Below are 12,152 nucleotides of genomic sequence, written 5' to 3' on the forward strand. Positions count from 1 at the left end.
ACGGCACCTCCGACCCCGACACAGCACCCCGACCCCGACACGACACCCCCGACACCCCATCCCCGACACCCCGACTCCCGACACCTCCCAAAAAGGTGCTCTTCCGCATTCCAGAGGCCGACGGGGTCATATATTTGTGAATTATGAGTTAGGTCATATATTTTTCGATTATTGATCCCGGAGAATATATAGATGATGAAGAGTAATATTAGTAATGTCAGGTATTCAATTATTATTATGTTTATGTTGTACTAATTTAGTTTACTCTTTTTCATTGCAAGTGTTGACAGATGGTGGGCGCGGGTCGAGAGCGCTCCGAGCCTCCTTCCTCAGCGCGTGCTGGGAGGGGTGTTTCCATTCCACTCCAGCACCTCCAGAGAGTGCTGCTACACAGTATGCAGACACCACTGGCGGGCGCTTCTTCTTCGGCCGGGAGAGGTTGGGGGAAGATGAAGAGGCACTGGTACGCGTCGGTGCTAAACAAGCAGTTTTTCACCCCTTTCCGCAATGGCATTTGGAACCGTCGCCAAGTGAGTGTGGGCGATAGGGGTGTCCTTCCCACACGTCCCAGAAATCGTCGGGGATAGGCCCTCCTGGGACACAGGTTGGGGCCGTGTGTGATCGAGCGAGGCATTGAAATCCTATCATTTCCGTAGGTATGTACATCCCACACGGTAATCCGAGAAAATCATTTCCGTAGGTATGTACAATCCACACAGTGAATCCCAGAAAATCATTTCCGTAGGTATGTACATCCCACATGGTGAATCCAAGGAATACATTTCCGTTCTTATGTACATCCCGCATAGTCAATCCAGGGAAAACGTTTCCGTTCGTATGTACATCCCACACAGTTTTATGTATACGCTCGTGTGTGAAAGGTGTAACTATCACACACCCTCTGCCTTGGTTAACTGTTTGCTTTCATTAACTACATCACACAAGATTTGATGTAGAAATTGTGTCGTATTGGGCTATCCATCACAAGCGCTTTTACTGCCAGAACCGTTTGCATAGTTCCATGACCGTCTGTTCTCTTTTTATTTTTGCCTATAATTTGTTATTCGAATTGGAAATTTTGAAATATGAAACGTGCAATTCGAATTCTTAGCATAATGGTTCAACAACAAATCCATAAATAAAATTGCCAGTACAATATGTTCAGTAATTATAGGATTAGGCAGCAATTAACTATGATGAACCATAATATTTAAAGGCGCTAAAGGTGAAGAGACAAGTGTAAATCATTTTGACTGCCGACGGTGTTGAAGAAGCGGAATGCCCATAATGTGCCTTCCTGCATGCCATAGGCACGAACCACTTTCGTCCAACCCCTTGTGACGATTGCCCGCTCATCCTTCACCGCCTTCAGGAAGACTTTTAGAGCATTATCATGGTAGCATGAATTATATACTTTAACCTTAGTTGCCTCCACTCCGGTCATGTAGTTTGCAAGGTAATCATCAGTAAATAGCTTCAGAAACCACTGAAAAGAGAAAAATATCAGATACTGAGGTCTAATAGAGTAACTTGTTGTGGGCAGGGGGAAAAGGCAACACATTACTTACCATCCTAAAGTTCACTGTTGTCTTCGACAAAGTGTAAATAAAGAGCTTAATTCCAATCATCCGTTTCTTTCGCATAACACTCTTTCTTAGTTTCCTCACTTGACGCTTGTTCAGGAATATCTCATTGCCCCATACGCAAAAGGGATCGAAGCATGGATCAGTACCGCTCATATATGTACCTACAAGCAACCAGTAAATGCTAGAGGCTAAACTGAGATTGCACAAATGATGTAAACTACAACTACCTATGTTCCTAAGTACAAGTATTTTTTTTGAGATTTCAATATGAACTACATACGGATGTATATAGAATTATAGATATAGTTTAGATCAGAATCTAGATTCACTCATTTTGCTCCTTATGTAGTCTATATTGGAATCTCTAAAAATACTTATATTTAGGAATAGATGGTGTATAAGACATGGGATGCAGCTAACCTCGATGGCAAAGAACAGCATCGCCCATTGTAGCCTTGTGTAAGTACATGGAAAGCCAATGTTAACTACAAAAGGGTTAACATCCACCAAAAATAGCAAATGGTAATAAAACGACAGCATCTGTAGTGATATCTTCATTTCGAAAGAGTAGCACAGTAGCAAAGGGACGGATTAAAAAATGGATACAGCTGTTAATTGCAACATGCTTAACAACATCCTAATTCATGTTTTGTAAGTTTGTAGCCATTGAAATACAACTCTTTAAAAATGGATACTACTGTTAATTGCAACAGGCTTAATGGCCATTGAAACTGGTACTAATAAAAATGCAATTGGCAGAGGTAAACATCACAGGGCAGGTGCTACCAGAGCAAACAATGGCCCAATTGTCTATAAAAATGTAGGGAAAATAGCTAAAACGCGTTAGGCATGTTTACTACAACATGCTTAATACATCGACCGTACAAAACATAGCTATTAATTGCAACTGGTATTGGTAAGATTGAACTGGTGGGTACATACTTGGTAAGTCCTGAGAGGTAGCTGCTGGGGCACTTCATCTTGGCCAGAGCCCGCCCAAAGTCAGCGGCGGCGGAGGCCAGCTATTCCTTCGGGTCGAAGCATGGATCAGTGCCACTAACATGTGTACCTACAGGCAACCAGTAAATGGTACAAGTTAAACTGCAATTGCACAAATGATGTGAAATACTGTAAGACATGGGATGCAACTAACCTCAACGGCAAACAACAACATTAGCCGTTATGACCCTGCGTAAGTACATGGACAAGCATGTTAAGTACAACAAGGTTAGCATCCACCAAAAATAGCAAATGGGAAGCATCTCTAGTATATCTTCATTGCGGAGAATAGCATGGCAGCAAATGGACAGATTAAAAACTAGATACAACAGTTAATTGCAACAGGCTTAACAACATCCTAAGTCATGTTTTGTAAGTTTGTAGCCATTGTAATACAACTATTTAAAAATAGATTCAACTGTTAAATGCAACAGGCTTAATAGACACTGAAACCGGTACTGATAAAAATGCAATTGGCATAGTTAAACATCACAAGGCAGGTGCTGCCAGAGGAGAGAATGGCCGAGATGTCTATAAAATGGTAGGGAAATGTAACACCCCGGATGTAATTTACCTTATATGTATCCCAACTCTTGCCGTTTCTGGCACTAAGTTATTTCATTTCGTCATTGTCGGTTTTTTTGTCTTCGTGTGTTGTTGCCTTTGTCATGCATCTCATATCATGTCATCATGTGCATTGCATTTGCATACGTGTCCGTCTCATGCATCCGAGCATTTTCCCCGTTGCCCGTTTTGCATTCCGGCGCTCCTATGTCACCCGGTGGTCCTTTCTACATATTTTCGTGTGTGGGCGTTAAACGTTTCCGGATTGGAACGAGACTTGTCATGCGGCCTTGGTTTACTACCGGTAAACTGCCTGTCAACTTTTGTGCCATTTGGACTTCGTTTGATACTCCAACGGTTAACCGAGGGACCGAAAAATACTCGTTTGTGTTGCAGCCCAACACCCTTCCAATTTGGCTTAAAACCCACCTAAACCGTCCCCATCATCTAGAGCGTTCTATCACGACCGCGTGGCTGAAAACCGCACTCCATTTGGAGCTCCCTAGCTCCCTCTACCTATAAAACTAGGTCTCCCCCGAAATTTTCGGATCTTCCACCCCCAAACCCTAGTCCTTTCTCCATCCGCGCGTCGGACGTGTACGGTCCGTGCCGGACACATCTCCGCCGCTGCTCGCAGCCAACCATTGGCCGCCACGTGGTGCGTCGCCACCTGCAGCCACGCCGGCCTGCTCGGCCCGCTGCGAGCCCCAGAGCCCATCGGATCCGCCCGCCGCCTGGGAGCTCCCGACGACGCGGTGCCGCCCGTCCGCCTCCCTCACCGACCGCCGCCCGTGCCGGCGAGCGCCGCCGCACCGGGCCGGCTGCCGCCCCACGCCGATGAGCGCCGCCGCCCCGCCGCCAACCGAAGCCGACGCCGCCCTCCGCCGCTTTCCTCTCCGGCCGGCGAGCCGCTCCGGCGAGCTCCCCTCCGGATGCGGTGCCAAGCTCCTCTGGTGAACCCCGACGACCTCGGCAAGTCCGGTGAACAGTGATCCCCGGCGAACCTCGAGAATCGCGCCAGATCCAGATCTGGATCGGGAGACGGTTGACTTTTTCCCTACAAACCCTAGATTATTTGCATTCTTTGACATGTCGTAACTCTGCATCCGTAGCTCCGATTTGTCCGTGTAGCATATCAAAATGTTCATCTCGATGAGTACATCATTTTATATCATTGCATCATTTTCATTTGAGCCCATCTTGATGCCCGAAATGCTGTTGGAAGAGGGCTATGTGAAGAATTTGGCAGATCTGTTTCAGCAAATAGCCTTTTGTCATTTTTTCCATGATTAATGTGTGCATGCTATGATCCTGAGCTCTACATGTGTTTTGCTACATGTCATGCCATCTTTACAGAGGTTCTTGCCATGTATTTTTGTGATATTTGTGGTGACTAGCACAAGCTTGCAAAGTAGCGTAATCGGTAATGCTGATTTCAGGGACTTAGAATTTCACTAAGTCCTTGTCCTGATTTTGTTGTTATGCCATATGTTCATGTTGTTTCCTAGCGATCCGTGCCTCTTTTGAGGATGATCAGTAAGGATGTTTTTGTTAACATTGTGGTGCTCTATTCATCCATGTCTTTGTTTGCATTTATGGAGAACCCTAGTTTGAGTCAATCGAGATCTACTTTTGCTATAAGATGATCCTAGCAGATTGTTGACATGTTTAGCGATTTTGCCGAGGATGTTGCTATTGATCCGTGCATGCTATGTCATTGTTCTTGCCATGTCTAGCTCCTATGCCATGTCTTCTTGATGGGTGTATGCTTAGTTTGTCATGCAATGCTCCGTAGTGAGTGCATCGAGCTCATAAACATGCCTACTCGTTAACTGATTTGCATGCTCCAGTTTTTCACTAAGTCTGAAATCTGTTTATGTTTTTGCCATGTTCACATGCTTGCAATTGTATTTTCTGATCCCTTTTGGCTCCAGGTCACTAAGGGACTTTTGTTAAGTGATTTGAGTAGCTTCATGCCATGCCTTGCTTTGCCATGTTAAGTTCCTGTAACTTGTAGTTTTCATGCTCTAAATTGTGCTTCCTGATGATAAATTCCAGACTTGTGTTAATTTCACTATGTCTGAAACCTATTATCATTTGCACTTTTGCCATGCTTGTTTGAACCTGTTATTGGATGAATTAGCCATAGCTCAGTGTTCATATTTTGTCAAGAATCATGAGTGGATCCCTGCAATGTATTTTGTTGTCATGTTTGAGTGCTGTAGCATATTTATCTTGATGCATTTAGTTGGTTACTTGCTGATTATCGCAGACTGGCGTCATATTTGTTTTGCTTGCCATTTCCAAACCGTGCATCCGATTCCGGTGATCTTTATATCGATTTCAACCGAAATCACCTCACCTTTCCAGTGGCACTATTGGATTTACAAGTTGAGGCCAGGTTTAATCATTCCTTGTCAAATCTTGCATATGCATCACATACCGCATCCCACATATCATACCATGTTTGCATCATATTGCTTGAGCATTGCACGTGGTTGATTGTGTTCCATTTGCTTGTTGTTCTTGTTTGGGTAGAGCCGGGAGACGAGTTCGTGAACGAGGATCCCGTTGAGTTTGTAAGTGCATCTAGTGCCACCCCTAGTTGGTTTTGGAGTATTGACGACAAACCTAGTTGAGGGACTAATGTGTTTGTGAGAATTGTAGAATAACACAGGTAGAAGTCCCTCATTGATTCAGTTTTCCTACCAGAGATGACCCCTAAAAATGTATGAAGACATTGATGTCAAAGGTGGTATATGAAGATATTCACATTGAAGACTATGACAAGAGAAGACATCGCATGAAGCCTATGGAGCTCGAAGACTTAGATCTTTCATGGTTCTTTTTCTTCTTTATTGAGTCATAGGAACCACCGTACTATTAAGTGGGGTCCAAGAGAACCAGTCAGAATGACTGAAGTGATGCTTAACCAAAACCTATATCTTCAAGTGAAGACTATGAGAGCGAATCTTGTCCAGAGTCGGACAAGTCAGCTTTGCTTGTAGCCCAAGTAAAGTTGCCGTGTGAGTTTGAAATCTGACCGTTGGAACACGTGTCAGTTCCTTAGTGACCCAGGGTCATTTCGGACAAATCAGGTCAAGTTGCCTAGTGCCTATAAATAGCCCACCCCCTACAACCATAAATGGTTGGCTGCTCAGAGTTAGTGTACGTCTTTTGTCGTTTGAGAGCAACCCACCTCGAAGCCTTTGAGAGAGAATTCCTTGCGAGGATAAAGCCCTAACCACCCAAAGCCAAAGAGAATTAGGCATCACTTAAGTCTTCTTGTCTGTGTGATCTGAAGACTTATTACACTTGAGGACTGTGAATCCTCCAGCCGGTTAGGCGTCGCGTTCTGAGCATCCAAGAGACATTGTGGATCGCCGGTGAACGAAGTCTGTGAAGGTTTGGGAGTCTACCTTGAAGACTTACCAGAGTGATTGGGCGAGGTCTGTGTGACCTTAGCTCAAGGGGAATACGGTGAGGACTGGGTGTCCTGAGCTGCGTGTTCAGGACTGGGTGTCCAGGACTGTGTGTCCTCAGGTTTAAATACCTAGCCGCCCTAACCAGACGTACAATTGTCACAGCAACTGGAACTGGTCCAACAAATCATTGTCTTCAACGTGTCACTGGTTTCATCCTTTCCTTCCCTTTACTTACTATTGGTCCTTGTGAAGTCATTGTATGATTGCACTATCTTTTATCTTCACTGAGTGACTGCGTGTTCTGTTTGGCTTTATAATATCTTCCTACCTGATCCTTACTACATTGCTGCTATTAGTCATTGTGCTTTCACTCCATTGAATACTTGACTATGGTTTGCCTAGTGTAGTCTACCTTCCGCTGCATGGTAATAGGTTTATTTCTATCGTTTGTCTTCATAACTTCCACGTTTTGAAGACTTTCACAAAAATCGCCTATTCACCCCCCTCTAGTCGATATAACGCACTTTCAATTGGTATCAGAGCAAGGTACTCCCTTGTTCTGTGTGATTCGGTTTAACCACCTGGAGTTTTAGCCATGCCGACTGCAGGGATAAATAAAGTCTCCGCTGCATGCCCCATCTTCGATGGAACTGAATATCCCTACTGGAAGAATAAGATGCGCATGCATCTTGAAGCCATTGACGTCGACCTATGGTATGTCGTCAAGAACGGTGTTCCCAAGGCTGGAGAAGGTGTCACAGCTGTTGACGTTAAGAAGTTCGTTCAACTGGACTCTACTACCAAGAATATCATCTGTGGTCATCTGACCAAAGGATAGTATGGCCGCGTGAGTGCTTTGGAAACATCTAAGCTAGTCTGGGACTGGCTCTCCAAGGTCAACGAAGGCGTCTCAACCCAAAGAGATCAGAGAATCAGTGTCCTTCGCAACCTCTTCAACCGCTTCAAGAGAAATGACAATGAGAATGTCCGGCTCACATTTGATCGACTCACTGACATCACGAATGAGCTTTAAGCCCTTGGCGCTACTGAGATCACCAAGCATGACGTCGTCAAGACACTACTGAGATCACTTGACAGTTCGTTTGACACCCTAGCCCTGATTATTCAAGAACGTCCTGATTTCAAGACACTCGACCCGTCTGACATACTTGAGAGGCTTAACACACATGATTTTCAGCTTTCTGAGAAAAGAGATATCTACGGTCCTAACTATGGGCGAACTCATGCCTTGAAGGAAAAAGCTGTCTCCTCATCTGAAGAAGAATCTGACAGCAGTTCTGATGATCCTGAAGACATTGGAAGGGAACTTGCTATGCTTGTGAAGAAGTTCCAAAAATTCACCAAGAAGAAAGGTTTCAGAATTTCTTCACGATCAAGCTCAAGGAATGATGAAGCTTCTGCTCATGACTACAAGAAGAAAACATGTCACAAGTGCAAGAAACCTGGCCACTTCATCTCTGAGTGTCCTCAGTGGGACAATGAGAACAAAAAGAAGAAGAAGAAGAGCAAGGAATATGACTCTGACGACAAGAAGAAGAAGAAATACTCAAAGTCTTCTTCCAAGTCTTCTTCAAAGTCTTCATCACACAAGAAGAGCTCATCTGGCAAGGCACGTGCGTTTGTTGGCAAGGAAATGGATTCAGAGGAGGAGTCCTCTTCTGAGGAGGCGGAGGTGGAGTCTGAGGAGGAGTCCAATTCTGGCGTCGCAAGTCTGGCTACAGCATACGTTGCCAAGTCCATCTTCAACACTGAAGACAATGACCTCATCACCGACACCGATGCAAATGACAAGGACTACTCCGCTCCTACCTACTGCTTCATGGCACGCGGTGCCAAGGTAAACACACGCACTACTCACTATCAAACATCCAGTGACGATGACTCTGATTGTGGTTCAAAACCCAGCTACAAAACACTTGCTAAAATTGCAACTGAACAACAGAAAGCCATGGAACATATTCAAAAACTATTATACAAAAGCGATGATCTGTTAGGCGCTGAAATAACTTGATCTGAGTCCTTAATTGAAGACATAAAAAATCTTCACGTTAAGTATGAGGAACTTGAAAGTTGTCATGAAATGCTCTCAACAACTCATGAAAAGCTTTCCTATGATTATCTTCAAAGGAAGCAAGATCTTGAGAAATTGAGAGCGGATCATGAAGATCTTCAAAAGGAAAACAAGTCACTTCGTGCCGAACAGATCAGCTCCGCTCACGAAGGATTTGAACCACCATGTCTTAAGTGCATTGAGCGTGATAATGCTACTACTATTGCTGAATGTTCTATTGCTGCTACTGTTGCAATATCTTCAACTGTTGATGTGGGAACTAACCCCTCTGCTGAGGATTCCACTGCTATTTGCTGATGAGAATGCTAGGTTGAAGACATTGCTTGAAACAGGGATGTACAAAAGTCTTAAAGGGCATCAGACACTATGTGATGTCCTAAAAAAGCAGATCTTGAACCGAAACCCGAGGAAAGAGGGTGTTGGGTTCGTAAGGAAAATGAATGATGATGGCTCTTACTGGAAACCTGAGCAGTACCCCAAAACCACATGGGTTGCTGCAAAGGAATCTTCAGCAGATCTATCCAATCTATCTGGCTTCTCTTGTGCAAACCCCATTGTCATTGATGAATCCTTTGATGCAAACTATAAACTGTTTAAGAATCAAAATGGTGAAGTGTTTGCCAGGTACATTGGTACTAACTGCAGGAATGGACCGCCTATGAAGAAGATCTGGGTTTCGAAAAAGTGTCTGGAGAATCTTCCTGTGAATGTCATCATGACACCACACGTGAAGAAGACAAACCTTAGACCACAGGCTTCATATGGTCCAAAGGCGTCATACAGACCGAGGACTCACCTGAGTCGCACTAACGCAAATGTTTTGCAGGGAAACCATACTCAGGCCTATGAATATGATCGCAGTTCATCAAACCGCCATGTTCATAAGACCAAGAACTATTCTGCTTATTCTTATGAGTACTATTGTCCGCCTGCAAGACTTTTTGCTAGGGCTCCAAAGCCAAAGTTCTCAGACGCTGCACTTAGACTTATTGCTTCTAAGCCACCCTTGAAGATGTGGGTGGCTAAGAAAGCTTAACTCTCTTTTGCAAGGAAAGGTCTCCAGCAGAAAACCAAAATCATCTGACGCTATTGCTGGGGACCTTAAACATCTTGTAGGACGCAAGATCAAATGCCCGAATGGTCTTACTATGTACTTCGTTCCTGAATCGCTTGCTACTCTCCCTATTAGTCCTAATCTGGATCTAAGCTTTCATAACCCACTGGTTCGTCAAATGTTTTTGCTTCACAATTCTCTTCGTGAAGCCTATCCCCCTAACTGCACTGTAGGGTACGATACCAGCGTCTTCAGAATGGATTATTGATAGTGGGTGTACCAATCACATGACTGGCAAAAGAAGCCTTCTTATGGACTCAACCTTACGTCCATTCGAGAAGAGTCACATCACATTTGCTAACATTGGTAAAAGTAAGGTACTGGGTCTAGGTAGAGTTGCAATCTCAAAGGATCAACACATGGATAAAGTCATGCATGTTGAATCCCTTAGCTTCAACTTAATGTCTGTCTCAATGCTTTGCGATTTGAACATGATCGTAATATTTGGAAAATATCGCTGCCTTGTACTAATGGAATCTGACAAGTCTCTAGTGTTTGAAGGGTATCGGAAAGATGATCTGTACGTAGTAGATTTCTCGGCAGGACCACGGCTTGCCGTATGTCTTCTAGCAAAGGCTTCAGAATGCTGGCTCTGGCATCGGAGGCTAGGGCATGCTGGCATGAGGAACCTCCACACCCTTGCAAAGAAGAAGCATGTCATAGGTATCGAGGGCGTCAAGTTCAAGAAAGATCACTTATGCGGTGCCTGTGAAGCAGGGAAGATGATGAGGGCCAAACATCTCTCGAAGACAATCATGACAACCACTCGACCCTTCGAACTGCTCCACATGGATCTTTTTGGTCCCACTCATTACTCAACTCTTACTACTACTGCTTGCCTCTATGGCTTTGTTACTGTTGATGATTATTCTAGATATACTTGGGTGCACATAATCCTCTACAAGACTGAAGTGCAGGATGTCTTCAGACGCTTCGCCAATCGAGCAATGAACAACTATGGCGCCAAGATAAAGCACATCAGAAGTGACAATGGCACTGAATTCAAGAACATCGGCCTTGATACATATCTTGATACCTTGGGCATCACACATGAATTCTCAGCCCCGTACACGCCACAGCAGAATGGCGTCATCGAATGCAAGAACAGAACACTCATTGAGATGGCCCGAACGATGCTTGATGAATACAAGACTCCAAGAAAATTCTAGCCTGAAGCCATTGATACTGCATGCCATACAATCAGTCGTGTTTATCTTCACAAGCTTCTGAACAAGACATCTTATGAGCTCCTTACTGGCAAGAAGCCAAATGTCAGTTACTTCAGAGTATTTGGTGCCAGGTGCTGGATCAAAGATCCACAACACACTTCAAAATTTGCACAAAAAGCACATGAGGGTTTTATGCTTGGATATGTAAAGGATTCGCACTCCTACAGAGTCTTCAATCTCTTTCATTATAAAGTGGTTGAAACAGTGGATGTGCGGTTTGATGAGACTAACGGTTCACAAAGAGAGTACCTCCCAAATGTGCTAGATGAAGTTCCATCCAGCGAATCAATCAAGATTATGGGAACCGGAGAAATCATACCCTCTGAAGCTCAACCTGAAGAGGAACTTATCATCTCCGCACCTGATCAACCTGAAGACAATGCTCAGCCTGAAGACAATCCCACTAACAATGACAATGATCAACAAGAGCAAAACCTTCGCCCTGTACATCCTCGTGTTGCCAATGAAGTGCAGATTGAGAGAATAATTGACAGCATCAATGCACCTGGTCCGCTCACTCGTTCAAGGGCAACTCAGCTAGCAAATTTCTGTGGGCACTTCGCATTTGTCTCAATTACAGAACCGAAGAAAGTTGAAGAAGCCTTCATGGAACCTGAATGGATTCAAGCTATGCAAGAAGAGCTTCAACAATTTGAGCTGAATAATGTATGGGAACTGGTTAAGCGTCCTGATCCTCGGAAGCACAACATAATAGGCACCAAATGGATATACCGCAACAAGCAAGATGAGCATGGTCAAGTTGTCAGAAACAAAGCTCGTCTCGTTGCTCAAGGATATACTCAAGTGGAAGGCATTGACTTCGATGAAACATTTGCTCCTGTGGCTAGACTTGAAGCCATACACATACTGCTGGCCTAAGCCAATCATCACAACATACTTCTATATCAAATGGATGTGAAGAGCGCCTTTCTCAATGGCAAGATTGAAGAAGAAGTGTATGTTGCACAACCGCCTAGCTTTGAAGATCCAAAACATCCTGACATGGTATACAAGCTCAACAAGGCACTATATGGCCTCAAACAAGCCCCTCGGGCCTGGTATGACACACTCAAATACTTCCTGAAGAGCAAAGGCTTCATACCTGGTTCCCTAGACCCCACTCTCTTCACGAAGACATATGAT

This window comes from Triticum dicoccoides, chromosome 6A, assembly GCF_002162155.2.
Source record: "Triticum dicoccoides isolate Atlit2015 ecotype Zavitan chromosome 6A, WEW_v2.0, whole genome shotgun sequence".
Classification (NCBI taxonomy): domain Eukaryota; kingdom Viridiplantae; phylum Streptophyta; class Magnoliopsida; order Poales; family Poaceae; genus Triticum; species Triticum dicoccoides.